Source organism: Neolamprologus brichardi, chromosome 5 (assembly GCF_056152115.1).
Source record: "Neolamprologus brichardi isolate AB-2024 chromosome 5, ASM5615211v1, whole genome shotgun sequence".
In the NCBI taxonomy this organism is placed as follows: domain Eukaryota; kingdom Metazoa; phylum Chordata; class Actinopteri; order Cichliformes; family Cichlidae; genus Neolamprologus; species Neolamprologus brichardi.
Genome location: NC_142108.1, coordinates 21,943,655 through 21,959,942, shown reverse-complemented (window position 1 = coordinate 21,959,942; position 16,288 = coordinate 21,943,655). Strand labels below are relative to the sequence as shown.

The 16,288-nt window shown below is 39.0% G+C and overlaps 1 pseudogene; it reads left to right on the top strand.

The window, feature by feature from the left end:
- The first annotated feature begins 1,260 nt into the window (after positions 1-1,260).
- LOC148102782 (uncharacterized) lies at positions 1,261-1,887 on the top strand (annotated as a pseudogene).
- The last annotated feature ends 14,401 nt before the right edge of the window (positions 1,888-16,288 follow it).

The window sequence follows — 16,288 nt, the reverse complement described above, 5'->3', positions numbered from 1 at the left end:
TAACTCATCAAGATAGTGTTTATTGAGATCATAGGGAAACTAACTTTCCCACAAACTTCCACACGGTTAGAAATCTCTTTGAGTTTTGCCCTGTTGACTGTTAAAATTAATGTAAATAAAAGTCAAATGCAATAATGTCATAAACCAAAATTTATCTGCAACAGAACATAGAAACATGTTAAACTGAGACATGGTCCTATTTTACAAAAAATATTTTGTATTTGACGGCAGCAACATGTTTCAAAAATTACGACCTGGGGAAATAAAATGCTGGAAAATTAAGGAGTACTTAAAAGAAAGCTCAAGCAATATGTTGCAATTAATTGGGTTAAGTGGTAACAAGTCTTTGTCTTCAAATTTAGTATTATGTCCCTAATATCCTAAAAACAGTCCAACAATCTTGAGAAATCTATATGTGCAAGGAATAAGGCCAAAAATCAATATTGTATGGATATGATTTGGGGCCTTCTGGAGGCCCTTCATTAAAACCAGGCATGATTCTGTCATTCAAATCACTGTGTGGGTTGAAGAACACTTCTAGAACATAAACATTGTCTGTAAGTACAGTTCACAGTGCCATTCACAAACACAAGTTAAAGAAGAAGCCATATGTGAATATGAGCAACATATGGTCTCAGCCAGATGACATCTTTTTCGGGAAGGTCTTGCATATCTCAGCAAGATTAAACCATCTGTTATAACAGCTTCGTAGTAGAAGAGCAGCTAGAATCCTATATTGGAGAAGAGTGGGATAAATATAAAGAGTTAAGTTTAAAATATAAGTATAGCCTCTTTTAGGTTTTGAATATTAATATTTATTATTAATTGTTTTTGAATGTGACGCTTTATAATTTTTCACTTTGTTAATTTTCAGTTTAGTTTGATTCTTATTTTCTATTTTTGTTTCTTTTCTCAACATTTATTATTGTACATTGGTTATTTAGCTTTGTAAAGGCGCTGATTGCTCCCACTTCTTATACAAATATATTTTGGTTGCTTGTTTGAAATCCCTAAATCGTGCCTGATAGGCCAAAATTCTGTAACTAACCACTCAAATGACCGTCATATTCTCTAAGCTCCCGGACTGAAATTAATTTCTGATGAATGTAAGCATCGCTGCATCTCCATGATACCAAATAAAGTTCAGTGGGATTAAACCCATGTGCGGTTGTATTTAAGTGTATTATTATTGTTTTGCTTTTAAAAATGATTTTAAAAAAATCATCATGCACACGCTGTTTCTCACAATATACTGCATTTATGTCAGCCTGCAGTGCACATGCTATTGCTATTGACACCCTTTTCTCAACGAGAAGTCTGGGCTCGGGAGAGTCCAAGTGCCCTGGAGGGACTTTCCCTGCCGGATACACGATGGACGGGTGGCAGAAATGGAGGGTTGTGTGTCTGGCGGGACTGTTGATCTAGGACGCTGAAGATATCTACCTATTCGGAACCATGATAACAGGGTTCTTGCTGATGGGAGCTGGCTTGGCCCTGGCTTATCGGAGAATTAAGAAAGCGGAACCGGCTGTTCAAACCCCCCCAAGGCTGCCCGCTGGGATTGAAACGATGGGACGAGGCGCGACTTCTCGGAACGGGCTCATTGAGAGCAGCATGGTTAAGACCTTGGAGACGCTTACAGCTGCCGTGAATACTCAGAATAACACCTCTGAGCTTATATTGGGTAACATCAAGGAGAGGCCTGCTCAGAATACCTTTGAGCGAAAGTTGGATTACATCGTGGAACAGCTCACTGCAGTTGTGAGTTCTCAGAATCGGCTCTCTGAGCAAAGGAATGACAACACCACGGAACGCAAGTTTGATACCATCATGGGGAAGCTCGCGGTTCTCCAACGGGAGATTGAGAAACCAGTGTCGGAGTGTTAAAGAACAGCTTTGAAATTCTCACAAGTTGTTGCAAAAGAAAAATTACCATCATAATCCGGCTACCTCTTCGGCGCCAGCTGTGGGCTCAAGGCCGGAGCCGAACAAAAACTCCCTGATAACGACTGTGTTGAGTCTGTTCCTTCCCATTCCATGCAAAGCCACCTGGGTTGGCTGGAAGACTGTTTACTTAGCCTGACAGGGGCGAAGGACACTGTCTCAGCTGAACTATGGACATGCACACACATACATATACTGATACTGATGAACACTCACTGACGCATCACCCTCCCTACCCTGGATCCAACGCCACCTCCAACGCTTACCTCCCCTCTGATGTGGACATCAGGTCAGCTGGAGGCGCAGTCGAAAGATCGCAGCGGTCCCAGATCAGATGTACACACTGGAACACTTTCCCATGTTGCTTGTCTGTGTTTATTGTGCTATGGTGTGTTGATATCTGTCTGGCCTGTATTATCCTTTTGTGTTACACATTTCAATGTTTTTTTCCTCGCTACCTAGCCTGACCTGTCTCCCCAATGATGTTTGTGTATTGTATGTACAGCCGGCAAGGTCTGTCATCTTGGTTGTGGGCAAAAGACCTGCAACTGACAAATAAAGGCTATCTCATCTCATCATCATCTAAAGCCCACATACATTCACCAGCCCTATTCACAGCTTTTAGTCTATCTTCGTCACAGTCAGGTAACCTTGCAAAACACCAATAAAAATCAATGCCATGCAGAAACGCTTCACACAGCAACCATTTCATTTACAGACACTGATGATAAAAAAAAAAGAAAAGAAAAGGAAAAAAAAAGGCTGAATGATTTTGGAGTTGGTATGGTATATCTTTGTTGTGTGTGTGCAAACCACTATACATTGAAAATACACCATATTAGTTTTTACATTTACCTTTTTAAAACACAAAACGTGGAATTTTAAATAAGTACAGATCTTACAGAAGAACAGAACTTGACTCATTGAGATCAATTATTTGGCGGTTAGAGTCTGATGATCATCATGGAAGAATGGATGAAGATGGAGGCTTGGGTGGAGCTGTGAGTCACTCAGGTGAGGCAGAGATGGAGAGTGAAACAGAGACTGAAAGGGAGAACGGAGGAAAAACACTGAAATTTAAAGAACACAGTGAGGAGGCTGACTGACTCATAGTAGGTGGGCAAGAAGATGATTGGATTAGTTTAATGATGTCAGTCATGAGTTTGACAGCATGGGAAAGTAGAAGTGATGTAAAGAACAGCGTAGCAGCTGAAAACCGAGGAAAGCAGCCAGATGAGTGATTACGGATCTTCCTTATTGAACTTGAAGTAGAAGTGGAGTGCAAAGTTATCAGTTATCACTAATAATAGGATGCTGTAATAGTCAGGTCAAGTTTATTGACTTAAATCAGGTGAGGCATAGAGACATTTGTTGAATATAGCACATCTGTCAGGCAAAGTGTAAACATGTTTATTTAATAACTACCTGACTATGGGAAACCATAAGGATTGGATCAGATTATCAATTCCAAGGCACCAGCACTTTGAATCAAACATATGACATTGTTGAATGACAAATAAAATAATGTATCACTGACACAGCCTTAAACCAAGACTTTATGTTTTTAATTACATACAGAACATTTTATTTAATTTCAATAAAAAGCAGGTTCAGTCACAACCTTTTACCAGCTTTGTGGAGAATTTAACTGAAAAACACACTGCTGTCAAATCCATTCATCTTTACATATTGCATTGACGGCAGATGTCTCAAAGCTGCAAAGGATATGGAATATGTTTATGACTTTATGGCTGTACTTTCTGAAGTGACTTTCCAGAAAGTACAGTAAACTGAAGAAGTGAGGATCTGCCAAAATATCAGTGCTTGATTTAAAAAAATGTCAAGGTTTAAATCTCCATGCAGCCTGCACTAAGATTTAAATACTAGCCCTGACTCAAACATTAAAGCTCTTTTTAAAACCAAATGTCAGTGCTATTCATGACAAAAACCTTGGAGAAGACTTGACCAGTACAAATGGAACATTTATGGAATGTACAAAACTTTGCCTGCGTATTAAAATGCGTGAGCGACTCTGAAACACAAGCGCTCACAAAGATAGAGATTGTTTTTCTGTTTGTTTTTTTTTACATGCTGTCCATCAGTGTTTACATGTGTTAAGATGCCTTAAAACACACACACACAAGGAGGAGCCGTGCTGCTCTCTGGCAGGAAGCACCATGCCCTCCTGTATTTTAAATGCACTTTAGAACAACACGCAGCAACATTACATATGAGCGGGCGGAGGGAGGTTTGGGGTCCCTCCAGCCCCCGTTCTGTTAACCGTCGGGGCTGGGAGGAGGTGTTGGCCATTAGATTGGGGTCTGGGATGCGGGGCCTCCCTGCTACTGCAGATAAGGAGGCGGTTTGCTTTCCTCCACCCCAGAGAGAAGGCTTACATCTCCTGGGTCCGGGTCCGGTTTGCCCCTCTGGGGGCAGGAGTACCCGGACCTGGGATATAGAGTATGTTTGGGGATTGTGAATGTGTGTACAGTGTCTATTTGTGTCTGTCTCCACGTTGGGTGAGTGCTGAGTATTTGTTTGTGTATATGGGGGTGGGAATGCACGTTTGTATCTGCGTGCGCCTGTTTGTCTGTGACTCTATGTCAGCTTGGGTCTTAGACTCCACCTCTCTGGGAACATCTCAGGCTCTCCGAGGTATGGAGGCCTATCTCCCCTCACCACACTCCCTGCCGGTGGCTGATGCCCTCAGACGCTGGTGTGTTGGTGGTTCTTGGTGTCTGGGGCTGGGAGCTCATGTATGTACCGACTCACGCCTCTGGGCCTGAGGGCAGAGCCCGCGGGCACGTCACTGCAACCCCCTCTGGCCTCTGCTCTGTGGCTGCTGGGTGACCTCTCGTTTGGGGCTCTCCTCAGCTCTTCCCAGGAGGGTGGCACAGTTGCCCCCCTGGTGGTCCTCCTTGGGTCCTCGTATTCTGGGGCCTCTGGATGTCTGGGGCCTGGATCTCCTCCATACCTGTTCATGCCCTGGGGGACGGGGTTATGGCTCCCCACACTCCCTAGCAGATCGTTACATGTAGAAACCTTTTGAATACAAGCGTGCTGATCCACACAGACACAAACTACACCTTTCTTGGCTGCTGCCTCAAAGCACATTGTGCGCTGTCAATCTTGTGTGCTGCACAAGAACATGTAATATTTAGAATCTACTGCTAGCTAGTTTATTGTGACGGTGTTGTATTTATTATGTTGCTCTTTTTATCTCCATACAGGTGATCCAGGTGTTTTCTTTTTCTTTTTCTTCCCCCCTTTCTCGCCATCTCTTCTCCCCTCTATTTTTCTTTCTCTCCTGCTCTTTCTTTCATTCTTTCTCCCTGTCCTATCCCCCAGTCATGTCTGTTCCATCTGTAACAACCGAAAATCAAATCAAATAAATACATAATTATAATAAAGGTCAATCAAATGGACCAATATGGCAAGGCCATGATGATCCACTTGGCATCTTTCTTGGCCTTCAGACAATAATTCTGATGGCTAAAGATCCAAACGGGACAGGCAAAACAACAACAACAACAAAAAACGCACACACACAAACACACACAAAAGTAAACTGCAGCAGTCAGAGTTTTCATTTATTTAACCCCCAAAAATTACATTTACAAAAGTAATAAATGTTGAGCTTATAAAAGAGGTCAAAGGAACAAAACTGAACTCAGATAACGAACTACAAACTTAACAAACCAAACAACTGCCCAAACAAATATAACTGACCCAAACAGGAAACGACACACAAGAAGGGTATAGATAATGGCTCATCAGACCACCTGACACACGAGGGGTAACTAAACAAAACACAATCATAAACCACAAAAATGATGCATTACAGTCTAGTTTGTTAATAAAATAAACACCAAAGAAGAAAATCAAAACCACTGAACCCTAAACTCAAATATCCAATCAAATACAAAAGCTTTTTTTATTTTTTTAATTAAAGAAAATACACATTCTCCCCCTTTAGCAGGAAGTGGTGGTGCGGTCCAGTTATCCCTCTTTCTATTTAACGGCTTCAAACCCTGGCCACCACCTTTTGTCCTGCAACTCCCAGGGATCATGGCAGGTAAGAAGCAAGTAAAAGAAACGGGGGGCCACGGACCGGTCTATGTCCGTGACGCCCCTTTAAGGTGTCGCGGATAAATACAAAGAAATAAAATCAGTACTGGTACCAAAAAAAAAGAAGATTTATTCATAACACACGGGAAATGACCCAGGGAAACCGAGTTAACGATTTAAAACGATAAAAAAATAACGCTACAAACCAATAAAAACCCTGAAAACCATCAATTTCACACCCGAGCCTCAACACTCGCGGCACTGTACCAAACGACTCACTGACTGTCCGTGGCCTGTGGATTGGGGCCGCTGTTCTACCTGAATCACTCAAAAAGATATGGAGTGAATTGTATGAAGGTTTTACTAAAGATGGGGTTTGGCCCAACTTAGATGGCATTCATTTTTGGAATCATTCTGCAGATGGATTTAGGAATTTCTCTAAATACTCTTGACCACTGAGAGATACAGTATCACTGGGCATTTTATGTCATGTCATACAGATAAAGATCCAGATATCAGCAATTCAAGAACTAGGGACTGAATTTTTTCATGGTGGCAGGGGAATGTTCAGCCTTGGGAGAAGTACGCATTTGCAGAATTTTGCTCTAAATGAGGTGTTGCAGGAGAGTGGAGTTGTACATTGCCATTTTAATTCTGATGACCTGTTAGTGCATGCATTATCGGGACAGGACACTTGCAGCCAAACGCTGTGTGAGACAGCCTTCTGTCATGTTCTTGTTTGCTTAAGATCTTATGAAACACTCGAAATTGTGGAAAAAGTTAGTGTATAATTAAAACGAATATTCAGCTGATTGATTGACTCCTGCACTTGCCACTTAAATGTGTTCTTGGTCCACTTTTTCATCAGTTTCACTGACAATTCACTTTAAAAAGTGAACCAGATGACAGAGTGATCGATTGATAAGACACACACACACACACACACACACACACACACACACACACGGTGAAAAGCTATTATGACTTTCATTACCTTTAGTGTAATAGATCCAGCTTCAGTAATGACACTAAATCACCCCAGACAGCCTTTAAGATGGTTTTAGATCATCTCCTTTTATCCCAGAACTTCCTCAGAATACATACAATTGAATGTTTTAGGGGTAAACTCTTTTTTTAGTATCAAAATAATTACATTTAACTCAGACGACTGCAGAAGACTGAATCCAAATATAAAATATAATTTATACTTTTGCATAGCTTTTTTTAAATTACTGTTTTACCTCCAGGTGAAATTCTTACTGATACTCATCTTATTACATTTAAGAATGTCACCATGTTCACCATGCTCCCAGATCTCAGTAAGAGAGATGGCTCTAAAACTGTGTTACAACATAGTGTTGTCTAATAGATTAGTTGGGTGCTTTTTAGTCCTCACTCTATAGTGGTTAAAGCTAAAGTTCCTGTCAGGTACGCTTTTCATGTGCCTTTGTTGCTGAATTACAGTGTATTGATTTGCAGAATACTGAGGAACTACTGACTGTTAGAAACAATAAATTTAACACATATGCAGGGGAAAAAAGCACCACATCATCAAGCAGTACTTTGACCACATTTGATACATAAATTAGAGGTCTTTGGTGTGATTTTCTGCAGAGACACATTCCAGGTGCATTGGACTTTTGTTGTTCAATATGTTTGAATGGGATCACACTTCTGATATCTCATAACCACCTGATTAACAGATGTGCAGTTCAATGCATCTCATAAGACCTTGAGGTCTGGCTTATTTAAGTTATTTATCATAATTTCTTGTTATCCTTCAGTTCTCTACAGTGTTCACCTCCTATGAATTTCACTGAATACTATCTAAATACACTTAGTCATATTCAACAAGACATATTTTCTATCTCCCATTCATCACATCCAACATAACACCATGCTTTCAGAACTTGACAGCATGGTGTTAAAAAGATTAAATACTTTATTTATTCTTTAATTTCACCTTAATTGAATTCAAAAACATATATGGCTGCACAACACCACATAAGTAGCACTAATCCAGGCTGTTTTTTATTTAATTTAAAGAATTGGGGGTTTTTTTTTGGTAAATGTCCAGTAATTATCTATTAGGGGTAGGAATTAGATGATAGAGCAACAGTTTCTTTTAACCTTTTTTTGCCCTGGGAAACGTACTGAAATCTGAGTTTGATCTTAAAGCTTTCTGAAGGTTTATGTGTTGTTCGTTAACTCTCCTGCTGAGATGAGAAGTCTATTAAAACAGACTAGGCATAGAAAGCTGGATCAAGATAAATACAACACTGTGAAGATAAACATTATCATGGCAGTAATGACAAGAATTTATGAACAAGCCACGTCTGGTACACCGGAATTTATTGCATAGTTGTAAGGAATAAGAAATGCAAATAGAAGATATGGAAAGATTTTAGAGGTTTTTTTATGAGTGAGTCTGTCATTTTTTTCTGCAATTCAAATATGTATTCAATCTTTGAAAGTGTGCTCCTGTTACTGCTTGCTTATCTATAGCCTTTTTACTTTCGCTAAAAAAAAAATCTACTTCGTTAGGTTTAGGGAAACATGATTTGAGATCAAATACAGCTATTGCAGCCAAACTTTGATTCTTAAAAGTTGGGAGGGTTTTTGTCTTCTGAATCTAAACTAGGAGCTGTTAAATGTTGTTAAATGTACGAGTATCAATATAGCCAAATAGTGCTATAATTATATGCATTTTTGGTAATGCTTAAGATGATGACACTAATTAGGACCTGGTAGATAAAGATGATCCAACCCTCATCTCCAGTGAATGTCAAACAAAAGATCGGTGGTTAAATCCTGGCAGATGTCAGACAACACATTAAAATAAAACAGGCTGTTCCTAAATGTTGAGCAGGTGGAGGTGTTTTATTGAACTGACAACCTTTAGGCAAAGATGAACAACCAGATTCTCTAAAGATAATGATGCTGAAAACTTTTCTTATTTATCTGTTTTTTTTTCTGAAAATGTCCCATTCGTGCTGTATCTCTGTGGCTGTTTCTGTGGTAATTGCAACTGCCGTTTGTGTAGTGAAATTAGCCAATCACACAGGTTAAAGTTATAGTTTGGGGCAAGTATTTGGACGTTGTAATTATTTTATGATTGACTCTATATCCTACCAGAACAACTTTAATTCAAGGCTTTTACCAAAAGTACTGCATCATCTGCTAAGGAATTAGTCATTTTTGTAAATACTACATAATTGGACAATTGCCTGACGAGCAGTTTCATAGCCAATTGTGACCTTTTCCCTCTGTAGTCTATTGTAAATTTAGTAGATAAAAGATCTTGTGTTGATTCCAAGTAGTGAACTTGTATTTGGTAGCCGTTTACTCAAACTCACACTATAGGGTCCAAAGATATCATTGCAAATGAAGTCAACCATCATTAGGCTAAAAACCAAAATAAACTTGGCAGAGAAACACAACTTTTTGAGTGGCCAAATCAACAATCTGAAACATTCTTAAAAAGAAAGATTGCAGTGGACAGCTCAGAAATCTCTCCAAAAAAGGAAGCCTCTACAATATCTAATATCTAACCAAGTCAAGGGCACTTGTCAAGAACCAGAACACCAGATAAGAGTTTGCCTTAACACATCTTTAAAAAAAAAAAAAATAACTACCTACTTCTGGAAAGAATATGTGAAGAAATTAGCTTGTACCAGAAGTACCAGAATGAGCTCATTATACGAAGCATAGTGTACTGCATTATCTGTCAAACATTGTTAACATGGTTGAATTAAACTGAAGTAACACTGAGATGTGCAATAGAGTAGTGCAAAATTATATAATAAACTATATGTACACTATAACACTAAGAAGCAGCTGTAAGAAGGTATTATACAGAAATATGTGTGTGGAATCTTATACCTGACAGGTGTGTTCACCTGTCATAGAAAAGAGTGTTACTGTAGTTTTTTAGAGAATGGTAGGAAACAGCAGGGCTATACTCTGCTCAGAATCCACCACAGGCTCAAAAACTGATCAGACAGGGCTTCACAGGTATATAAATCTTTGAATCTCAGATTATTTGACAAGTGAAAGAACTGTGGCTCACCCACCATAAAACAAACTTCCAGCGAACTGGAAGGCAAGCTGAAAATGCAACAGCAATCCTTTAAAAAGAACAAAAAATGGAGGAAAAAATAACGCATGTCAATGATCTTTACTCTTGCTTCTTACCTGGGTACATTTGTTCATGACAAATGTACCCAGGTAAGAGGAAGAAAGAAAGACAAATGTTTCTTCAAGAAGCCCAGTGATCAGATATTAAATATTAAAATGCTAAACTGGTGAATGTAAACCAACTAGCTACAAAAAAAAAAAGAAACCATCAGATTTGCACTTTAGCATGCTGTGTAAAACTCATGGATAAAAAAAATATTAACCACATCTTCTATAGTTTCAAGCCACGAGAGCTTTCTGCTTCACTTGGCAAGAAACAGTATTGCTCACTTATATTGTTTTACTGTGAAAACTGCTTACTAAAGTTTGCTTTCTTCTGCCACTTTAAAAAAATAATAAAATCCCATAATATCGAAGTCCCTGAAGGCAAGCATGGAGCGATACCTTCAACCAGAAATCTGCCTGAAAGTTGAACATCTTTGATGTAGTTTGTCTTTTTTTGTTTGTTTAAACACTATTTGAATTCCCTCATTGGCTGATTACTGTCAGAGCTGTAGCAAAAAATCTAGGCCAGGTTTGACAGACAACTCACGACAGGCATTTTCCCTACTGTTCATCAATTGCCAATGAAGATGTTTGGTTCTAGATTTGTTTACTTTAAACAAAGCCCCATCTAATAAAGTGAATTTTTTAAGGATATGTGAAGCTCATATGTTCTAGAAATTTTCTGTGAATACTTGTTTCTTATTATGAAGCACTACATGTTGCCATTTTAATTCTGTGAAAGTATCAAACACTCAGTCCACAGTGAAATATGCACAATGTTCAGAAAGAGATTATATGAGACTATATTTATTAGATTTGACATGGTATAGCCTCAGCCTGTCAATGTCATCCAGGGTTTTATTTAATTAATTTTAACACCTGCTATCACCTGCTGATTTATTATGTGCTTATATGGAAAAACTTAGAAGGTGAAAGAGAAGGTGTGTTTTAGCATGAGTGAAGTATATCAAGAAATCAGAGAAATTTTAATTGAATTCACTGGAGAACAAAATATGATGGAGACCCCTGAAAGGTTAAACCAATAAGAGCCAGAGCCAAACCACAGAAGGTAAGACGCTAACAGATGGACAGAGAACCAACAAAGTCACTTACTGTCCTATTAATAAAAAAGGAACTAATCTGAAAACAAGGCACAGGTGAAAGAGTGAGAAATCAAAAAGGTGTAAATAAGCAAAGAACCACAAAGAAAATGATGACAAAAAGAAAAGTTGATGATGACAAAAAGTTGTTATAACTGAGGTTCAAAATAGTCTTACAAAGAGAAAAAAACTAAACAAACCTACAAACAAACAAAACAAACAACCACTGAATTGACTTCAAATATTTTCATGGTGTGGCACTTGGCTGTGCATGTAGAGCAATAAAGGTAAAAAATATGGAAAGGGAAATGAATAAACTGCTGCAGAACTCTTATTCATGTTTACTGAAAGGTTTGTGTGAAAATTAAAAGATGAGGTCAGTATTTTCAGATCCTTTGCCTTTCCCTTCTCTTGGTTTATCTGCTGTTAATGTGTAAGTGAGAGGGAGGGACAAAGAAGAAGTTACACTTTTTCATGTTGGGCACGCCACTACATAAAAACCATCCCATCTCAGCAAACACAATTTTATTCTGCTGCACAGACTTCTTGAGGATTCACTCTGTGCATTAGATTTTTTCAAACTCCTATGAAAATGAAATATAAAAAGTGTTTTGGTTAATAACAAGAGAACAACCTTCTTTAAAAAAAAAAAAACATGTGAAATTTGATCTTTAAGTAAAAAAGGATATCCAAGAGATGCATAACATTTAGTAACTATGCATGAGCCTCAAGTGATTTTACACTACTTATGATTCACTTTCGATTTCATGCTTATTATTATTGATTATTGTGTCAACTGATTAAAGAAAGACAATTTCAGTGAATGGAATATAGAACCATGCTAAGCTGTGAATACATAGTCAGTGCCAAAGGGCCAAAGATGTATGTTTTATGTGATGCCATTGAACAACAACAACAAAAAAAAGAAGAAAAAAAAGACAAAAGCATCAGCGTGCAATGAATTCTACAGCTCACTTGCTGCCAAATAGCCACTACTAAAGGTTATCACACAGAAATTAATCAGTAATGCACATTAAAGTAACTGTATGTTGCTCTTTACTGGTCAGTTTTTAATTATCTTCATAGCCCCCTTTTTGTAGATTAATGCAGTTCTGGTTATATATAACCAATTGAGAAGCTATCAAGAGAAAGCAGACTGTTGTTTTCCATTCTTACATCACATATAGGAAAATTTCCAAGACTATGACTGCAATAACCTTAACCAAAGTCTCTGGCACCACCGTTTGCTTAAAGCCTTAATCTCACCTCTTCTAAAGAACTTTCAGAGAACTTTAGCAGTCAACGCTCCGTATGCAAACCGTTACATTTTCAAGGATCAGTCTATAAATGTTGAAAACCTGAAAAGAACCTTTCTGGGATATTTGGAGAACTATTCCACACGTTCAGGAGCAGTTGCAAACCACTTTCAATTTACCACCGTAACCTTCCCAGTACCTTTCTACATAGTACATTATCACACCACACAGACTCACATGCACGCACACAAATAGCAGCTTTTTCCCATGGAGTGATTAGTAGCTGAAAGTCTCAAAAAGCTCATCTAGGCTCGTTATCACCTCGTTTTCTGCTCATTAGGCTGAGATCAAAGACAGAGGGGTAATTAACGAGGTTCACATCACTGTAGGCTATTGGGCTACCCCAGTTCCTGCTCAGTTGGAGAATTACTTAGGTTAGCACACACACACACACACACACAATTACATCTGTCTTTGTGTTAGTACTCAGTGACATAAAGTAGAGATTGACCGATCCGATATTACGTATCGGTATCGATAGAGCGGCTGTGGCGTGCGAGACCTCTCGGCGGTCTGGTTGAGCATTTCATCTCCGAGAAAGTTTTCCCAGAGAGAAGTAAAGCAAGTGTGTAAGTTCATCTCTGAATGTTTGTAAAGCACTCCTACGTTAAGCTTAACAACCTCGCTTGTTGCTACTTCAATCATGAAACTTCGCCATTTTGCTTGTTTGTTTTTGGGCCACTTTGCACCAGAAAGAGGAAACCAGCGGCTGAACAACAGCAGCACGTTTAAGCTTGATTTTTGTTTTTCCTGCAGTATATAAAAATTGGTGTAGTTCAAAAATAAAACTATGAAGACACTTAAAATAAATTTCCTGTGGTGGGAAACTTTTTTGTGCAACTTTTTTGTATTTACAGTTTTGAGGGATAAGCCTCTTAAATTTCTCTAACTAGAAATATATGTTAAAAAAAACAAAAACGATTTTCATTTTTTTTGTAGTATATTGCACTTTTTTTTGCAATTTATGTAATTACTATGCACTTAATGCATACATATTATTAAAATTTGGGCTATAATGGTTGTATTGATGTACAGTGGGGCAAAAAAGTATTTAGTCAGCCACCGATTGTGCAAGTTCCCCCACTTAAAATGATGACAGAGGTCAGTAATTTGCACCAGAGGTACACTTCAACTGTGAGAGACAGAATGTGAAAAAAAAATCCATGAATTCACATGGTAGGATTTGTAAAGAATTTATTCGTAAATCAGGGTGGAAAATAAGTATTTGGTCAATAACAAAAATACAACTCAATACTTTGTAACGTAACCTTTGTTGGCAATAACAGAGGTCAAACGTTTACTATAGGTCTTTACCAGGTTTGCACACACAGTAGCTGGTATTTTGGCCCATTCCTCCATGCAGATCTTCTCAAGAGCAGTGATGTTTTGGGGCTGTCGCCGAGCAACACGGACTTTCAACTCCTGCCACAGATTTTCTATGGGGTTGAGGTCTGGAGACTGGCTAGGCCACTCCAGGACTTTCAAATGCTTCTTACGGAGCCACTCCTTTGTTGCCCGGGCGGTGTGTTTTGGATCATTGTCATGTTGGAAGACCCAGCCTCGTTTCATCTTCAAAGTTCTCACTGATGGAAGGAGGTTTTGGCTCAAAATCTCACGATACTTGGCCCCATTCATTCTGTCCTTAACACGGATCAGTCGTCCTGTCCCCTTGGCAGAAAAACAGCCCCATAGCATGATGTTTCCACCCCCATGCTTCACAGTAGGTATGGTGTTCTTGGGATGCAACTCAGTATTCTTCTTCCTCCAAACACGACGAGTTGAGTTTATACCAAAAAGTTCTACTTTGGTTTCATCTGACCACATGACATTCTCCCAATCCTCTGCTGTATCATCCATGTGCTCTCTGGCAAACTTCAGACGGGCCTGGACATGCACTGGCTTCAGCAGCGGAACACGTCTGGCACTGCAGGATTTGATTCCCTGCCGTTGTAGTGTGTTACTGATGGTGACCTTTGTTACTTTGGTCCCAGCTCTCTGCAGGTCATTCACCAGGTCCCCCCGTGTGGTTCTGGGATCTTTGCTCACCGTTCTCATGATCATTTTGACCCCACGGGATGAGATCTTGCGTGGAGCCCCAGATCGAGGGAGATTATCAGTGGTCTTGTATGTCTTCCATTTTCTGATGATTGCTCCCACAGTTGATTTTTTCACACCAAGCTGCTTGCCTATTGTAGATTCACTCTTCCCAGTCTGGTGCAGGTCTACAATTCTTTTCCTGGTGTCCTTCGAAAGCGCTTTGGTCTTGGCCATGGCGGAGTTTGGAGTCTGACTGGTTGAGGCTGTGGACAGGTGTCTTTTATACAGATGATGAGGTCAAACAGGTGCCATTCATACAGGTAACAAGTGGGGGACAGAAAAGCTTCTTACAGAAGACGTTACAGGTCTGTGAGAGCCAGGGATTTTCCTTGTTTGAGGTGACCAAATACTTATTTTCCACCCTGATTTACGAATAAATTCTTTACAAATCCTACCATGTGAATTCATGGATTTTTTTTTCACATTCTGTCTCTCACAGTTGAAGTGTACCTCTGGTGCAAATTACTGACCTCTGTCATCATTTTAAGTGGGGGAACTTGCACAATCGGTGGCTGACTAAATACTTTTTTGCCCCACTGTATATCAACTTGAAATGCTCCCAGAAATGGCTCCACAGCATGTAAAAATATAAGCTCTGGCGGACTTGGTTCTAAGGTAGGTCTTAAAGGGTTAAACTTGAGTATGAACTTATACAAAATGCAGCAAAATAGTAAAAAAAAAAACAGTTTTATTCATTAAAAAATGCATCCGAATATATCGGATTCATATCGGTATTGACAGATATCCAAATTTATGATATCGTATCGGACATAAAAAAGTGGTTTTGTGCCATCGCTAACATAAAGCAGTCCCTGGCTCTTACTCTAACCTTACTGATCACAACTAGACAATCTTTTTCAAATTTTAGCTTAACCCTTACCAAAACTTAATTCAAACCTTAATCCCAAATTAAGTCGTAACCTTGAAAAAACATCCTGCTCACAAACTGTCTCTCTTACAAAAACTACTGACACACTACCATATATGTGGACCCTTCCCCTTAACCTGTGGTTCTCCAACTGTGGGCCTGTCTACACTGGTGTAGATGGGACATAGACAAAAAAATGGAACAAAACTGCAGTTCATGTTAAGTGGACATGTGGCTAGCATGGAGTGGACTAACACTGCTGGACTCGGCAGACAGATGTTGTTCTGTCCTCACTAGATGTGGGTGTGATTTAGCTTATCCAGTTTGACAGACAGTGAACAGAATGAGAAGAAGAGAATGCTTTGAACTGAGATTCTTCTTTACTTCGATCTGCATCTCCAGTTTACAGGCCATGTTACTAAGGCTTCTTATACATGGTATCCCTTATCCATTTTCATTTCTCTCCTTTCTCTTTTCTTTTTGTAAAACTAAATAAACACAAAACAGATAATTACCTTCTCATTCACTGAACATACATAATGTACTAATTGAAACTTAGTTTTCATGACAACCAGCAAAAACATAAATCTTAAGGTTGCCTAAATTAAACATAAACATCACCTTCAGTTAACTAGCATTATTGATCATAGCAAGTTAGCAAACACATGCTAATATACAGTCGCTAGCACACAAGTAGCTTTACAAATGAGTAA